At 38.6% G+C, this 16,325-nt stretch overlaps 1 protein-coding gene across 6 annotated transcripts in view; it reads left to right on the top strand.

The window, feature by feature from the left end:
• PTPRT (protein tyrosine phosphatase receptor type T) overlaps window positions 1-16,325 on the top strand; it is a 492,692-nt gene that overhangs the window by 313,247 nt on the left and 163,120 nt on the right. The window lies entirely within an intron of this gene.

The raw sequence follows: 16,325 nt of genomic DNA, 5'->3' as shown, positions 1-16,325 counted from the left end.
GTAAGAAACATTCAGAAAGATGTCCAGCAAAACTGAAATGATGGTGCAGTGATTTTCCTTTCTTTTATTTATATACATGATGTTTCAGCTTTGAGCTTGAGTACAGATGCAAATATATTCCATCTTCATCTTAATACACATTTTCTTAAATTGATAATCACATCATAGTTACTGTGTGAGAAAGTAGCACCTTTTTTTTTTTTTTTTCTCCAGATAGCTAATGCCTGGCACAGTTATTTAACAAAACTCAGCCTGAGACTTTTCTGTGTCAGTATAATGGCAAAGGTCATCTTCTGAGAAAAATATATAAATTTTGGTTTCCATTTAAAATGAGTGTCTTGGGTCCGATGGTTTCCTCATTGGTATATACGGGGATGGGAGCCTCCATGTTTTACTTTTGAGTTTTGCAGTGGCTTTCTCCCAGCAGTGTCACAAATCACTGCAAACATAAAAAATGCAGCATTCTAGTGTGGAACAAGAAGTCAGAAAAAATTCATCAGAACTTGGTTCACGCAAAAGGTCTGAGCTGTGTCTGATGGGTCTGCTATGAATTGTAACTTACTTCAAGGTGTTTTCTCAGTTTTTTTTTTTTAACATTTTCAGTGCGATTCATGTAACTAGAAACTGTCTTTGACACTATCAAGTCTCATTGCCTCATATTGCCCATTATTATGTAAAATCCTTTTTTCACACAATTACTGAGGTCTACTTTAAAATCTTAATAGATTTTTTTTTTTCTTTTTAGCTACACTTAAATCAGAAGGTTATTTCTCTTGGCATTTGGAAGTACAAAAGTGTATTTTTTTTATACTTTATTGGTTACTACTGGCCCTTCATTTTTCAATGGAAATATGAAAATAAAGGTAGATGGCTCTTTCCCCATCCATCAGCCATCTTCCCCCAGGATCAGATCACTAGATTATTTAACCTTCTTTGCTTTTAGACAAGATGCTTCACCAGCAGGTGTTGATCTGAGTTAATTGCCTATCAGACCAGCTAAAATTGTGAGAATATTGGGGAAAGAAAAGAAGTTTATGACTCTTGATCCTGCTCGATCTTATACACTGTCTGTTTTTTACAGAGAAGGTACCACCACTACTCTCTGGCTACAGGAAAAAATCTTTCCTGACTGAGATTGCTGGAGGGTAAAACAAACACAAGACATTAACACAAATGCCATACTGGACTTGAAGGGCAGTGTGATTCATTGTAAATAATTGGAGATAGCTTGCTGAGTTCATTCACTTTTGTATCTAGAAGCCATCAGTGCCATACATCAGGACTTGCAAACTATTCAGATGAATGCGAGTCATCTTGTGAATATATTAAATATGCTTTGCTGGGATAATGGGATGTTAGGCAGGACGGCAGGGATTCATAGGCTCTAATTTTTTTCATGCTCCAGAGCAGAATTTCTAACTGAAGAAACTAGGGTTTGCCTATTTCGCATATGAATTCATGCATATATTTGAAAACTTAGCTAAGAAAGAGCACAGTGTCAAAAATAGGGACGCAAACTATGCCTGTAGACAAACTGCAGTTGGCATGTGCTGTATTTGCCCCTTGTATCTGATGCATACCCAGCTAGTGAGCTAGTGTTCAGGCATCCGGTGCTGCATATGCATGCCTGAAAACATCCCAGGCACTAATTGTAGGGCAGATCACAAATTAAAATCCCAAACTTGTTCTACTACAGAAAAAAACCACCCCAAAATGTTCTGCATTTCATCATCCCATGAAGCAGATACACGTAGTATGTTGCTTCTTATTTCACCAAAAAGCCGATTTAGTTGCTTAAGGTACAGCTTAAAGTTATTCTACATTTTACTGTTTTCTGCTACTTTCTCTTCACATAATTTCTGAGTAAAATAATTCTGTTTTGCTGATTGATTCAGGAATTTGACTGTCGCATTTGAGGCATGACATTTGAAAACGCATACTAATGGACTTTAAATGTGTTGCCGTAAGTTTTAAAGTGATTTTTTTTAATGTCGAGGTGGAGCACTAATATCTCTTCAGGTAAAATCTATTGCCCCTAGAAACAATATTTTAAAGTTCAGTAATATTCATGACTACATTCCCGTTGTAATTGCACCACTAAAAAGAAAACCAACGTGCTTTACAGGCTGCCCTTGTTTGAAATAGCTTTGCAAAGACCTGATTTTTACAACAGTCTGTTGCAAAAGACAAAAATAGTGCCAGAACAGATGAATAGCTCAAATGCAGTAAAAATCCAGCTGCAATGGTCTGGAACTCCAGTGCTCCATCTCTGCCTGGTCTCAAAGTGGCTTTCTGGTCCAGTCTATAGCTAACCCTGATGCTGCTGACAATTCAAAGAGCAGTCTTGCTCACTTCTGTGTAGGCAAGCGTATAGGCCGCCCTCAGAGAGTGAAGCTAGCAGCTTAATAGCCTTACCAAACTGTTTGTGTTATAGAATGGATAGTTTCTCTTGGAGCTGAGGACACAGGTATTCGTCAAAAATGCAAATTGGGAAGAGCAAGTATTTATTTAAAGTCACTGTATTACTGCATATCTACCTTTAACAAAACTCACATTCATGCTGTTAGTGGGTATGTGGCTGCTAGTAAGGTCATCTGTTTGATCAGTTTTAAAATTGAGTTGTGATCACCAAGGGTACCGTTTGCAAGTTGAACTATGGTTGTAATGTCACTGCCACATAAAACACAAGAACGATTCTCCTAGTGCACTATTCATTATAAAATCATCCTACTGGAGTTTTAAGTTTAGAATGTGTGGATTTTCATATTTGAGGAGCTGAAGCTAGGGTTTTTTTGATGACTACACAGCAAAGCTCACTTCATGCAAATGAGAAGGAGCATCAGTCAACTCCTTGTTGCATACACCTCTTAAGTGAGACAGCAAGATCCTGATTTGAGGTGCTGCATTGGTTGCAATGTGTGCAGCAAAAGAAAAATGATGTGAGTCTATGTCCCACTGTGAAAACAGAGGGTTGGCAATTAAAAATATCTGATTTTTTTTCTTGCAAGTAGAGCATGAAAAGCTTTTAGTGAAAAATGAATGCAGATGAGCAAAATGACATTTTCATGGTCTCTTGACCACCACCATGGTTTAGTACCAATGGTACTACAAGTTAGTAGTGGAAATTATGTGCTGTGTTTGTATTTATAAGTGGTGATAAATGACTAATCATATCAACAATTAGCAAGCAGCTCACCTGATAAAAGGAGATGTAGTCAGATAGTTTCTGCAGACTGTCACTTGCTCAAGGACAAATGATGTGCTTTATAGGAAAGATGCTAGCTTCAGCTAGAATAATTAGAGAAGATGTAGATGAGAGCTGTATGTCTGATGGAGTTACCCTCCACTGTTGCTCTCAGAGGGCTCTCTTGAAAATCGGATCTGTAATGGATATTATGCAGATTTGAGAGAAAAATTGAAACATGCGACTTTTTTATTTGCTTTTGATGTTACATTCAGCTGCTTTCATCTCACAGGATAAAAGTAATTGAACAATAATCCCAAAGAGAGTCAAATATACAAATCAATAAGCTGCTCTCACAAGAGAATTTATTTTGATGATTATACTGGTACCCAACACTTCCCTAAGCTGTTAGGTTTCCATTTGGTGGTCTTGTACTATTTAATACAGATAGTGATGTCTAGATTGGAGAACATAGACAATGAATAAGGCAGATATACTCTCTGAATATCACAAAGCAAGAACAGATTTTAATCCTTTGATTGACATCCCAAATCTTAATTGAGTGCTGAGAGCCAGTTACTGTCTTTTTATTTTTGAGTTCTTTTGGGAAGTATAATGAAAGCAAGTGCTTCCATTAGATGTGGTAGTAATGTAGGCAGTGGTTAGGCAAGCTTCCTCTGTTGAGCGTTTTCCTATCTTGGCTGTGATGTGCGGATGAATTTTGGGTCCTTTGCACTTTTTTTCTCTGCAGTATTTTCCAGTGATCTTGGATCTTATATTTTTTAATATATTATTATTTATTTTTTTAACAATTTCATATGCATTCTTTAATAAATATTTTGATAGTCCCCCTCACCTTTGTGTGAGAAAGGGAATCCGTGTTCCTGGTTCTTAAAGTCTAAATACGAAAACAAGTTGAATGTTACTCTCTTGTGTACAGCTTTGACTACACAGGAAGTTTTCCTCAGAATATAGATTAAGGCCCCTTTCTAGAACCCAGACTGTAATGCAAAGAGAAAATACCAGGAGGGGTTGGAGGTGGAGCAGGTGGTACTATCTGCTGCCTGAAACTTTCTATGGTCCTATGTAAGGACCATCTCTTTAGGACCTGTCAAACTTTGTCATTTTGGCTGGAAATCTTAAAGGTAAGCAAACCCCCAGCATGATGAATGCTTTGGAAATCTTCAACCATTTCCAGGAAGGAGTTAAAAGGAACATAGGTTTTGCTTGTGCTTATTCAATTTTTAAGCTTAAGCCTACATCTTCTAGAGGAAGCAATTAATGTATTTCTAAGGCTAACCTTTCCCTCTGGAGTGTGGTGGGTTTTGGGGGGCATTGTTTGTTTTGGGGGGTTTGGGTTTTTTTTCCACTCCTGGCAACATGAAAACCCACCACAATCTTTCTGTGTGATTGAATTAGATGAAATGGAAAATTTGTAGTCTGTGTGTACACAGTAGAAAGTTCACAGATGGTAACAGCTAAATCTTCAAAAGACTTCAGTTGCTCTAAGTTGCTCTTGTCCTGTCCAAGGTTAAATCTGATGTTAGAAGTGAAAGGATCCTTAATCCTCTGGTGAAAATGGTTTCCCTGCTATGCTCAGTCAGCCTGGAGGAGAAATCTGCTGGACTTGAACTTCGAGCTGATGAGATGGGTTGGCAGAAGGGAAACGGAGAAGTAGGTTTAGAGAGGAATTGGAAGAAGAAAGTGGGAAAGATGATTGTGTAGGACAACTGGGCATGAAGAGCAGGGGAGGGAGCTGGGCTGTCTTTTAAGGATGAAGGAGGAACATATGAGCAAGATCTGAGACTGAGACCTAGTGGCTGATAGGGATGAGGAACCCAGTCTGATGAGAAGCTGCAGTCCCTGAAGAAGAGTGGATTGGGATGGACTGGCAACTCAAACTGGAATAAGAAGTCTTAGGAGCAGATGTAGTTGAGGACTTTGAGTATGGAATAAGTGCTGGAGTCAAGAAAAGTCTGGGCTGAGGTAGGCAGAAGAAACAGTGATAGTGTGGGGGGTTATGGAGCAAGGAAGAATGAAGGAGTAGAAGAATAGGTGGTTGGTAGAAAATGTTTTCAGCCATAACCAAAATTAAGTCTTGCAATTCTTTTGCTACCTGCTGGCACAGCTGAAGACATAAATGGCTGCAATCTACCGCTGTCTGCTAGTTAAACCATTATTTAGTTCACTGAATTGACAGGCTGTGTTGACACTTGCATCTGTTTTACATAGAGCTAAAGATGTTTTGTGTACTTGGAGGAGGTAGTGCTCCTGTGGAGAAAAATACTATCTCAATATTTAGTAGTCTGTGGGCAAGAGGCCCAAAGGTGCTTGGGTGCTGTGATGGTCAGGCCTGAACATGTGGTTTTGTGTATACCCTTTTACCCTTGAAGGGAGGCTTGGGCTACTGTGTGACACCAGGATACTGAAGGGGTTAGATGAGCTCTTTTTGAGTTCACTGATACTGTAGACACTTAAAATTCTCTAGAAGTCCTTGGGCAGAGTGCATAGGCACAAATAATCCAAAATTCACATTGCACATGCAACGTTAACTCTAACTGGACCCAACACTTGATTGCTTCACTTTGTAGCTGTAATGGCCTTAGGTTTTAAGTTTCATAGGAGGTTTTTAAAGATTAAGAGGGAAGAGAAAGTGGTTGTATCTGTAAATCTTGACAGAGTAGAGCTAAGCGGATGCTAGTTGGAGATCCCTGATGTTTCTAATCTTCTGCTTCTTGAGATAAATTATAACCATCTAGGGAACAAATGCTAACACATCTATGGAATATTGTTATTTTAGTAGCAAAGCAGTAACTATTTTTTCTCTGCCCTTCTTTCTTGTCCTCTGCTCTGAACAGGAGGAAATCATTAACAGCTGGAGGACAATCAACCATCAAACTGACTTTTTCAGCACTAGTTCTAGGTAGGATTATTAGAGGAAAATGAAATTAGGAGCACAGTATTTTCTTTATATAAATTCAGTGGTGAATTAAATGAACAAAAAGTGTGTTTCACCATAAATGCTGTTACAACTTGCAGACCTGTGGTGCCAAGCTGTGGCAGTAGTTATTGGAATGTTTCAGTGACATATTAACAAATGTTTTCTTAGAAACTCTTAGCTTTCCTTAACACACTTTCAGCAAATGGATTTCCAATAAGCATCTACCTCCTTTCTCCTCTTTCCAATTCAAAATAAACTCTTTCAGGGCACAGTGGTGCATTTGTGTGGAAATGGCTTTGCTGAGAAATTGAAAGGCAGGATCTGGATCAGTTCCCTGCACGAGCTTTGCAATATCCCTGAAAAGTGTCGTGATCTGTATTTGGTGCCCAGAGCATTGCTTAAGCTAGTGGGGGGAAAACTAATCTCTTGCGCTTTCATTGGCAGTACTGTCTCATAGACTGATCCTAATGGGGTGGAAATGAGCTCAGCTGCCTAATTCTGTTAAAAACATAGGCTTTTTTTCACACATGAATGCCCATCTACTTCCTTCTAGCCTTGTTGTTAAAGCCATGGCAGCAAAGAATCAAGCCATAGTTGCTGAAAACAAAACACGCTGCCTTTTTTCCACTTCAGTTGTTCTTTTTTTTCTATGCAGTAAGAAATGGCCAGTGCAAGAGACTTAATTCACCCAGAAAAAAACGTTCTAAAGTATAAAGATCTTGATGTGGACAAATGAGCTTTAGGGCACGACTAACTAACTTGCTCATTAGCATTGTAATTTTAAGTAGTGCCGTGATCCTTGTTTTACTGTCTATGTTTCAGAACCCAAAGATGAGGGCAATGCACCCCAGAACCAGATGTGGCTCTTGGCAATCCAGCTTCACTTCAGCTGCGATCCATGTGCAAGCAGACAGTCAGCCCAAGATCTCCCATGGGCTGGTGCAGTTTTCTGTCAGAGCTGCTAGTTGTAGTAACACACAGAGCGCTCTGGTCATGGTGAATCTAATTTCCTAGTTAGTGGACAACCAGTTCCCTGCTCCTACCTATGAGAAAGAAGACACTAAGCAGAGCTGTAAATCTGCCTCAACATTTCCATGTGCCAGTAAACGAGGACATGACTGTTTTCTGTCATATAAATGGTCCAGAGCTATGCCCATGCCTTTAGGTTCATTAGGGTTGACCTTCCTGTGCTCATCAAAATCAGGTCTCAGTTTTTTAGTTCTAGGATAAATATATTGGTATAGGACTTTGTAGGGAAGCTTAAAAACTCAACACCAACACGCTTTGCATGGATAGCAATCTTTATTATGTTCTTCGTCTTTTTCCCTTCTGAAGACTGCAGGAAGTTTTCTCATGGCAGACTAGCTTCATTCTGAGGGAGCTATAGATGGTCCTCAGGCAGAACTGGCTGTGTGGTGGAGGATGTGTTCCTGCATGTGGGCATATGCACAAGTTCATGCAATGATGTCCCTCATAAGTGACTTCCACGACTATTAATTAAATGGTGCTAATACTCTTGTAAAACTGTAGCTGGCTGCTAATCACTTGCTTTGCTAAGCAAATGAGCTGAGAAGTGGTTTAAAGGATGTGTCCAGGCCTACACAGCAAATAGGGATTAGGGAATGGGAAGTTACAGCTTTCCTTAGAGGGTAGTATTAAGCAAAAGAGGATGGCAATAATTTGACATTCTTTGGTGAACAATCCTACTTCTTGGGGGCTTGTTTGTGGGTTTGGGAGGCTTTTTTGTTTGTTTTTTAAACAACAAAACCAGAAGTTCCTCAAAGTTCATGAAGCAAGGGATCTGAAGTTCCCCTGGAGGATTTTCCTGGATAAAATCAGCTCCACTGTGAGCCTAGTGGAGAGTTTACCAACTTCTTAGCATTCCTGGAGGAGCAGTACCTTGGCTATTGCAGATTCATGCCTACTGCAGTGCAGAGCATGAAACAGTGAACAAATCCTGAGCATGTCTGATAATAGAAACCTGTAGCCATGCAGTGGGGCCATGTGGCAGCAGGGAGATTACAGGTATTGGGAACAATCTGGAATCGTTTAGAATTGAGTAATCTTCTGAGCAGGCAATTAATCCAGTTGCATTTAAAAAAAAAAAAAAAAAAAGGTTGCTCCTGAGTTTGAAAAGGTATACTTGGGCTAAAAAAAAGACTTGGATTTCAATGAGACTTCTAAAAATGTGTGTTGGGGGGTATTAACAAGGCCGCTGTAGTCCTGACACTATGGCCTCTATCTTCAGATTACACTAAGAGTCCTAGCTGTGTTAGAAGCTACACTCTTTATAGTCTTGACAGTGTTTCTGAAGAACTGGTTTACCTGTATTTTCTCGTACATAATGCCTGTATTGAAATCCTTTAAGAGTATTTTCTTAGTGGTACACTGATCAGATATAAATGGTCTTAAAGAAGTACTGGTCCTGCCCCTCACACTTTCCTCTGGCATAAAGCTACTCTGCTTTATTTTTGTTTGAGCTAAAAGTGCAACCACCATATCCTAGGCGAAGGGCAATTATTGGGCTAAATGCAGTGCATTGATTTTGTTCAGAGCAAACTTTTACCTGTCCTCCACCATCCCAAAGAGTGTCTATAGCATTTGTAAATGAACATTTTTTCAATATGTACATTCACATAAGAGCTAACCATCCATGGTATTAATGGCATTGCATTGCTGACTTCAACACCCTAGTGGAAGGAAGACATGAGCATGAAATTAGGATTAAACAGCTGGTCATAAATTGTATCCAGACTCTTTCTAAAAATGTATTTCTGGAATACATTGCAACCAGTACTCAGCTGCAGGAATTTGAAAGTCTCTTGGTCTAGTTAAGGCAATAACTGGGAAAAGAAACTGACTGACATAGAGTTACAGTCTCTGTCCTCTTTTCCACTAGTTGAATTTCCAACCACCTGCTCCTGAGGACTCCCCATTTGTTTAACCTTGTTACTATGGTTGTAACATATTCTACTTTGCTTTGTAATTATCCAATCTTAGCATTCTTAGCAATTGAAAATTTTGTTTGTGGTTTTTTGTTTTTTCTTTTCCTTCTGCCAGTATGGCATGCTGTAGAGAGAAAACACCTTAAGATGTCATCAAGTACAGGGAATCTGCTAGTCCCCATCACACAGAGATTCCTCATGTATGACTACCCATAGCTGGTAAAAAATGGAGTCACTGTTGCTCCTGAATCTTGAGAAAAATGGACAAGCCTCAAGTGGTTTAGGGCAATTAGGATATTTCAGTAGTGCCCACAAAGCCAGTGTTTCATCAACCAATAGCTCCTTCTGCTAGATCTACAAGTAGAACTGGAAACTTATTTTTTTTTTAATAATTTTTGGTTTTGAAAGACAGGATTCTGAAAGAACATAGAGAATTTCTCTTGCAGATTGCACAGACATAAAAGGAAACCACAGTTACAAATGAGGGAAAGTCTGTCTGCAAAAGCAATGCTTTTCTCTGCTGCTCAGAATAATTCAACAGACCCATGACTGTGTACAGGAAGCCTCTCTTTTACCTACTATTTTGATTACCTTATTTATTTTTATGCAGATAATTCATGTTTTGTCAGGAAACAGCTTATATCTTATTCTAATCTCTTCCACTTATTCTACTTATTATTTGAAGATAACAGCAGAAGTACACAGAGGAACAGGTAATAAAAATAAGTGTACATGTGCAATAGTAAAACAAATAGTTAAAAAAATTGTTTATACATAATAAAATAAATCTGTAAAAACCACACGTTTTACTTTCGATTGACAAAACCCAAGTGGCTTACCTGCTTTGTAATCTCACTTTCATTAGCATATTTAATTATGCTTTTGTATTTAATCATCAAATTGCTCAATAATGTACATTTTGTTCCCAGCCATGGAAAACCACTGCTATGTGTATCCATGAGAGATGTTTTTAATAAAATCAGTAATTACCCTTTATTGTTGTTTTAAATTATTATTTTTAAGTTTGTTAGGGAACAATAGTTTTAGGTATAAGAGGAAGAAACCTTTCATTTTACCATTTCATAATGTAATGAAAAAACTATCCATTTAAACAGATGCTAATAAACCTTTTTAAAAAGTAGTGCTTAATTATCTTGAAGTTGTTTACAAGTGAGGATTTGGCAGCTCCGCTCCAGATGTAAGCTAGGGCAAGCACAGGTAGGTAGTGCTGTGGCAGGCGTTGGTAGCAGTCAGTGCTATCGGGTTGTGGTCCTGCTCTCCCGCAGGCTTTGCTTTTTGTACGACATTGGGCACGTATCAGCATGTGGACTTTTAGTCTGTGAGCATGACAGGCATGTTTTGTAACACTTGAAGGGTCTGCCAAGTTTCTCAAACATCAGGTACTCAGTTTAAAGGCATTTGGGTTGATTTTTCTTTTTTTATTGGTTATTTTTGTTTCTTTGTTTTTCTTTTGTTTTTGTTTAACAAGGTTGAGCTATGAAATCAGAAGATGTTTAATGGGATTTGTAGTGTAACAAATATTCCCCCCCCCTTTTTTTTTAAATCTTGGGTTTCTTTCAGTGCAGAATACAAAGTAAAATTTGCAACTGAAATAAAAGCAGATCAATCAAAAAATGAAGAAAACATGCTGTGAACTGAAGTAAAATGATCGTGTTAACTGTTGAGAGAGCTCATCCCTGGCTTATCTAAGCACATAGTCCATTATCTAACTTATTTGATCTTTCTTGTATAATAGATTCATCTGTGTGGCAGGGCTCCTCCTTCTTCATTGCTCAGAGAATGCCATAAAATAGCCTATTTTAGTTCATTAGCTGCAACGACACCTATTTCTTTGTGTATGACTTGGGGTTTAGTTGATTTGTAGGTATCTCAATAAACACATTGTATGTTCTGTGGTGATTTTATTGTATCAGTCTCACTCCTTTTTTCTCTTTTCTCTGTTGCAAGTCTTCTCTCAGAACATGCCTTTCTGTATATTTGCCTGCTTTCAGCTTTGTCTGCACTGTCTTTAGACCAGTGATTATATCCAAACTGGCATTAAAAAAAAAAAAAAATTAGATCCAAATATTAGGGAAATGTTCTTTCTTCAGAAAAGGGCAAAGCCAAAACACTTTTACAGTACTGAAAGACTAGTGAACTCTGTTTAATCAGTGTTTTTATCTGTCATGTCTGAAAAGGCATTTATACCACATTCAGGCTCTGAAGGCATTGAAATATGATGGGCAGCAGCTGTGTGAGTTGTAATGCTCAGCAAAGGAACTCTGTCACAGAAAGACATGCTGCACTTCAGGGACGGACAGAGTTGTCCATCATTCTGAAATGTCCACGTACAGGACATTGACACAGAAGGTGTTTATGGAACAACCCATCTGCCAGGATCTCTTTGAAGAGATGAACAGCACACACTGTAGAGTTGATTGTTTTATCCTGAACCATCACACAAACTTGAACTGTGCATTTAAGGTAAACCACCTGAATGCTTTTGCTCTGTTTATCTTGCTACGTTTTTTTGATAGTAGCTATGTTTCCCTAGACTTGTTTCATCCTGTGGAAATTTAAGGAGGAAGGGGAGGAATAGGGAATAAAGGCGAGATAGAGAAGGCTTCAGCTCTAGTGTAACACCTGGAGTAAAATCATTGTCAGACAAATTACTGTTTGGTTTTCCATCTGTAGAACAAGAACAATGTCTTTGAAAAACACAAAGGAACATCCTAACTGCCGATTCACAGTCATTAGGAGTTTTGTTTCTGTTGCATGAAAAGTGGCCACTGTCTCAATTTATTGAGAGAGTGAAATATTCTATGAAGTTCTCAACCATACTATGATACTACCAAATTTATATTTTGTAAATGAAAATAAATTTAAATATTTTCTGGGCTACAGAAAGAGGTCGTACCATGCTGGTAGTTGGGAAGACACGAGTTTTGGCATTTTATCAGCTACCAATGCACTCAGTCTTCCCCTTGTCTCCTCCCAGTCTGCCTAGGAGGAAGGGATGGGGACCCTACTGGGCTGCCCAGATGTTGGTTGGCCTGCTCTGGTTGGAGTGACTGGCTGATGAGCTCAGGTGTGGGTGTGTTGAGGGGAAGGCAGGAATCAGACTCACACCTATTTTCCTCCTCTTTCTGTATCGGAAAGCATCAGTTCAGGACTCACAGAAAGCTGCCACACCTGTTATGCTCGTTTTTCTTCCCTTTGTGCATTTTCAGTCTCTGTAACCTACTGCTGGGAAACAGAATTTAATCAGTGGACACCTGCACTGCTAATAAACTCTGCCTTCTGCTCTCCATAGGGTCAGGAGACATGGGCATGGGGCCTCAGACAAGTATGGACATCTTCCACTTGATGTCATGTCTTTATTGACAGCAACAATTTCTTGCAATTAGGCTCCTGCAGCAGGTAGTTAACCTGAGGGCAACAGCTGATTGTCTCTAACTTCACTGCTCAACTTGAGCTTCATGTTCAAACTCCAGTGTTTCACTGTTGCTTCCTTTGCTCTCTGTTCTTCTCTTCATGGAGGGGTATAAAGCAGAGACAATTGTTATTAATAATCTAAATCAACCTTTGCTTTTCTATACCTCACCTTGAGCAAGAAGACTACAGCGAACAAAATGAGATCTGTAACACTCAATAAGGAAAGAGCAAAACCAGCCATAAAAGTCAACTTTTCTATAAAATTGTGATAGCAGAAAATGCAGTCTGTGAATGTTGCAGGTCACTGTTGGATCAAAAATGCCTGCTTACCTGGACTAAGGACTGAGAGTACAGCTGAAGGATCACTGGGAGAGTTTGTTTTGTTAGGGCCACTTGTACATCACAAGTGCTTCAGAAAGGTTCGTGGCCTGCTGAGTGTTTGCAGCAGCCTACCAGAGTAATGATAGGTATTGAAGCAGCAGTGGGAGATGCGGTATTAAAAAATACTGTTCGGTCCTTGACTTCGATGTGAACTTTGAAAATGTAATTAATAGTTCAACAGGCTGAAATAAAAATACAGCATTTGCACAGTGAAATCCCAGACACTGCAATTTTCTTTGCGTTGGTTCAAGTCTAGTTTTAATAGATTGGTGGCAGCTGTTTCATTGCTCCTGCCTCTTAAGAATTTCCTTTGGTTTTTCCAAGGTGTCAAGACACTTAGAAAATTTTACTTCCATTTATGCAGGTTACACCAATGTCTTTTTGTATATGATCTCTTAAGTATTCAAATTGTGCCAGTCTGTTTCTGTCTTGCTTTGTTAGGTATTTTTGTGCAGTTGAAGTTGAGATACATATTAGCAGCTTTTCTTACACTAGCCAAGTGCAAAGTTAATAATTTTCAGGGATTTTCTTGTGTTATTTGGAAGCTATAATTCCAGAAATACAGAAATAGAGAAGTTTGTCCAGTTTCAAATATTCACCACTACTAGAGGACTGTAGATCAATTATAGACATTTTTAGTTTTCTTGTTTCTTTTTGGGGAAAATAAGTCATTATGACATTATAAAAACCAGGTGGTGTTAGAGACAGTAGAGTCCAGGGATAGGTACTCCAGACCTTTTGAGATTGTATACTTACAAAGCTAAAATGCAGAATTAAATGGACAAGGTAGTAGGACCACTGTCCTTTAAAAACAACAGTACAAAATCTCATCTTTGAAAATGAGTTTCAATGGCTTATGCTGCAGAGGAAATCAGTGAGATTCAGAGAGAATATAAAGATTTCCAGGTCATGCTTCTATTTGTTGATTTAATTCCAGTTTGGTTTCTCCCTCTCTGAACCTAAAGTTTAAATAGTTTTTACTTACTTATTTATTCCCACTTTGCTCAAGAATCTAGAAGGCCATTAGATGTCATGTTTCTACACGTGCAGTTGGAGACTCCTTAGGCTATGGGTATTTCCGAAACCTGCATCCCCTTCCTGCTTTCACTATGAACTATACAGCATCATGGTCTCATTTTTTCACTGGACTGAAAAATCTCACATTTTTAGGATTATTGACCTGAGAACAGATAGTTCTTGGGATAATGTGGTATGTTCTGTGATTGTGTAGTGGGTTCTGGACTATGTTTGTGATCTGTGTTTTAGCTTCTGACTTTGTAACTCAAAGTCATCTGTGGTTAATAGGCTGGTTACTCTGTTGAAAAGATTGTGCTGCAAAAACAAAGAAAGGCTTGAGGTTGTATCTTAGAGCATTTCCAGTAAAATCTTGAGTAGAATTAGAAACTGGTTGATACAAGGCAGCTTCCAAGACTTACAGTTTTGGGTAAGAAAGGAAAGGGCAAATGTGAACAAGATGAGAAAGCAAGCTAAAAACTGCAGGTAATATTCCGTAGTCCAGGTTTTGGACATATGACTTGGTGAGATGATGCTGCATCTGAGTTGTTCCTCACCCACTGATCAAGTCAGCACATCTGACATCAATAAACCAAACACCCTCTAATTACCCATTCATTCCATAACATGACTGACTTAAAGAAAATAACTGTAATTTAAAAAAACCCAACAGTATAGCATTAACATGGAGGTTAATTGCCATCTTCAGCTGCATCATTGTCTTGGCATGAAAAGTTTTTGCCATGTCTTGGCCACATTCTGGGTTGGGGTCTGGAGTTGATTACTTGGTGTAGTTGAGAGTTCAGAAGGACAAGCATCTGCATCTTGGAATGAGGCTTGTGCTTACCTTTATGGTTTTCAGAGTCTGAAAGATTTCACAGAACCATTCTTTTTGTTCACCTTATTTATCTATACAACTCACCTACAGAAATGTTCTTTTCATGGGTTTATATTAAAGGAATGATTATCACCTAATGCGAAGTATATATGTGTATATTTATGCATACAAAAGTTCTAGTTTCTAAATTATAATTTTTTTGACACACACAGTACTAAAGAATCTCATTTAAGAGGTGTTTTCTGGATGCTAAGGGATTGACATAACTTATATGGAATCCTAAACCAGTTGCTAGCTTTAGGCCCCTGGTCCTTTAATATCCATCCTATTTCAAAAGTGGCTGCACGTGTGTGTGTGTATAAAGATTCAGAATAGTGTTCATTTCAGAAGTAGCTATTTTCCCATTGCCAATCACTAGAGTTTTTTAGAACTAATATAGGATATGCTGGTTGTTATAGTGTGTTTTCTGCTTATGCATTAGTAGATTGAAGTCAGTATGGCCGGTGCATGCTTTACTTTCAAGAATTACTAGAAGGCTTTTTCTCCACTTTAATTATCTTTCAAAGAACTGTAACAACTATTCAGGAGTCCTTGTGACTTTTTTTTTGTTCCCATGAAAATGTTCTGTTCCTTTCTTAGGTTGAAATCGTGAGAGAACATGACAAGTGGGCAGAACATTAAATTGTGCTCTAAATCCAGAAACTTTATGTGAAATTATGTATTTTCTAATTACCTTGCTTAGATATATATTGAACAAAAAAGAAAACGAGCTACACAAGTTGAAGAAATGTCAGATAAACAAACTATGACATGTGTAGTATTATTACCAGCTGACATATCTCAAACTGATTTTACTCATCCTTCATTCTTTATATCTGCATATCTAGCGGTGCATGCATTTATATTTTATATAAAGGGCAGAGTCTGTAGTCAGAGCATTTCAGTTATGTTGTTAAAAATAAATTAAGGAACAGCAGGTGCAAGTGATTCCTACACATGAATATTCAAACTGTACCTCAGTCAGATACTGTAGAAAGAATAATAAAGAGAAATGAAACTTTGGTGGGGCCAAGGCATTGGTATGATCTGAAATAAAAGGTTTATTGGCACAAGGTTGAGATGACTCAGAAAACTTACTCAAGGAGTGGCATGATCTGCTCATATGGTCCATTGCCAGAACATTCAAGAATTTAAAAAATTGAGGGGGCAGTAGCACTGGGATGTTGGAAGTGTAACAGTCAGGCTCTTCATCTTGATTCTTACACACTTGTGCTTTAGCCTCTGAGCAGAATGGGTTTAGGGTCGGCAGGAGGGTGTAGGGGCTACATAGCTAAATGGAAAGCTAAGAGACTTGAGTTCATTCCTTCTCTGGCAGCCATCTCCTATGTATTTGCATCACTTACGGCTGGACTCACCAAGGTATTTAGGCGTTTTCAGGTAGACTATTGACTAGCTTTTTTGGGGGGAATGGGGGCAGGGATAAGAATGAAGAAAGTGCGACTTTCACACTACTTAACTGGTGGAATCATACTGCCATTTTTGGATTCAGTGGGGTTTCACAGGAATCAGGAGCATGACCACTGTTCA

This window comes from Harpia harpyja, chromosome 1 (genome assembly GCF_026419915.1).
Source record: "Harpia harpyja isolate bHarHar1 chromosome 1, bHarHar1 primary haplotype, whole genome shotgun sequence".
Classification (NCBI taxonomy): domain Eukaryota; kingdom Metazoa; phylum Chordata; class Aves; order Accipitriformes; family Accipitridae; genus Harpia; species Harpia harpyja.
This window is presented reverse-complemented; position numbering and strand designations above follow the sequence as displayed.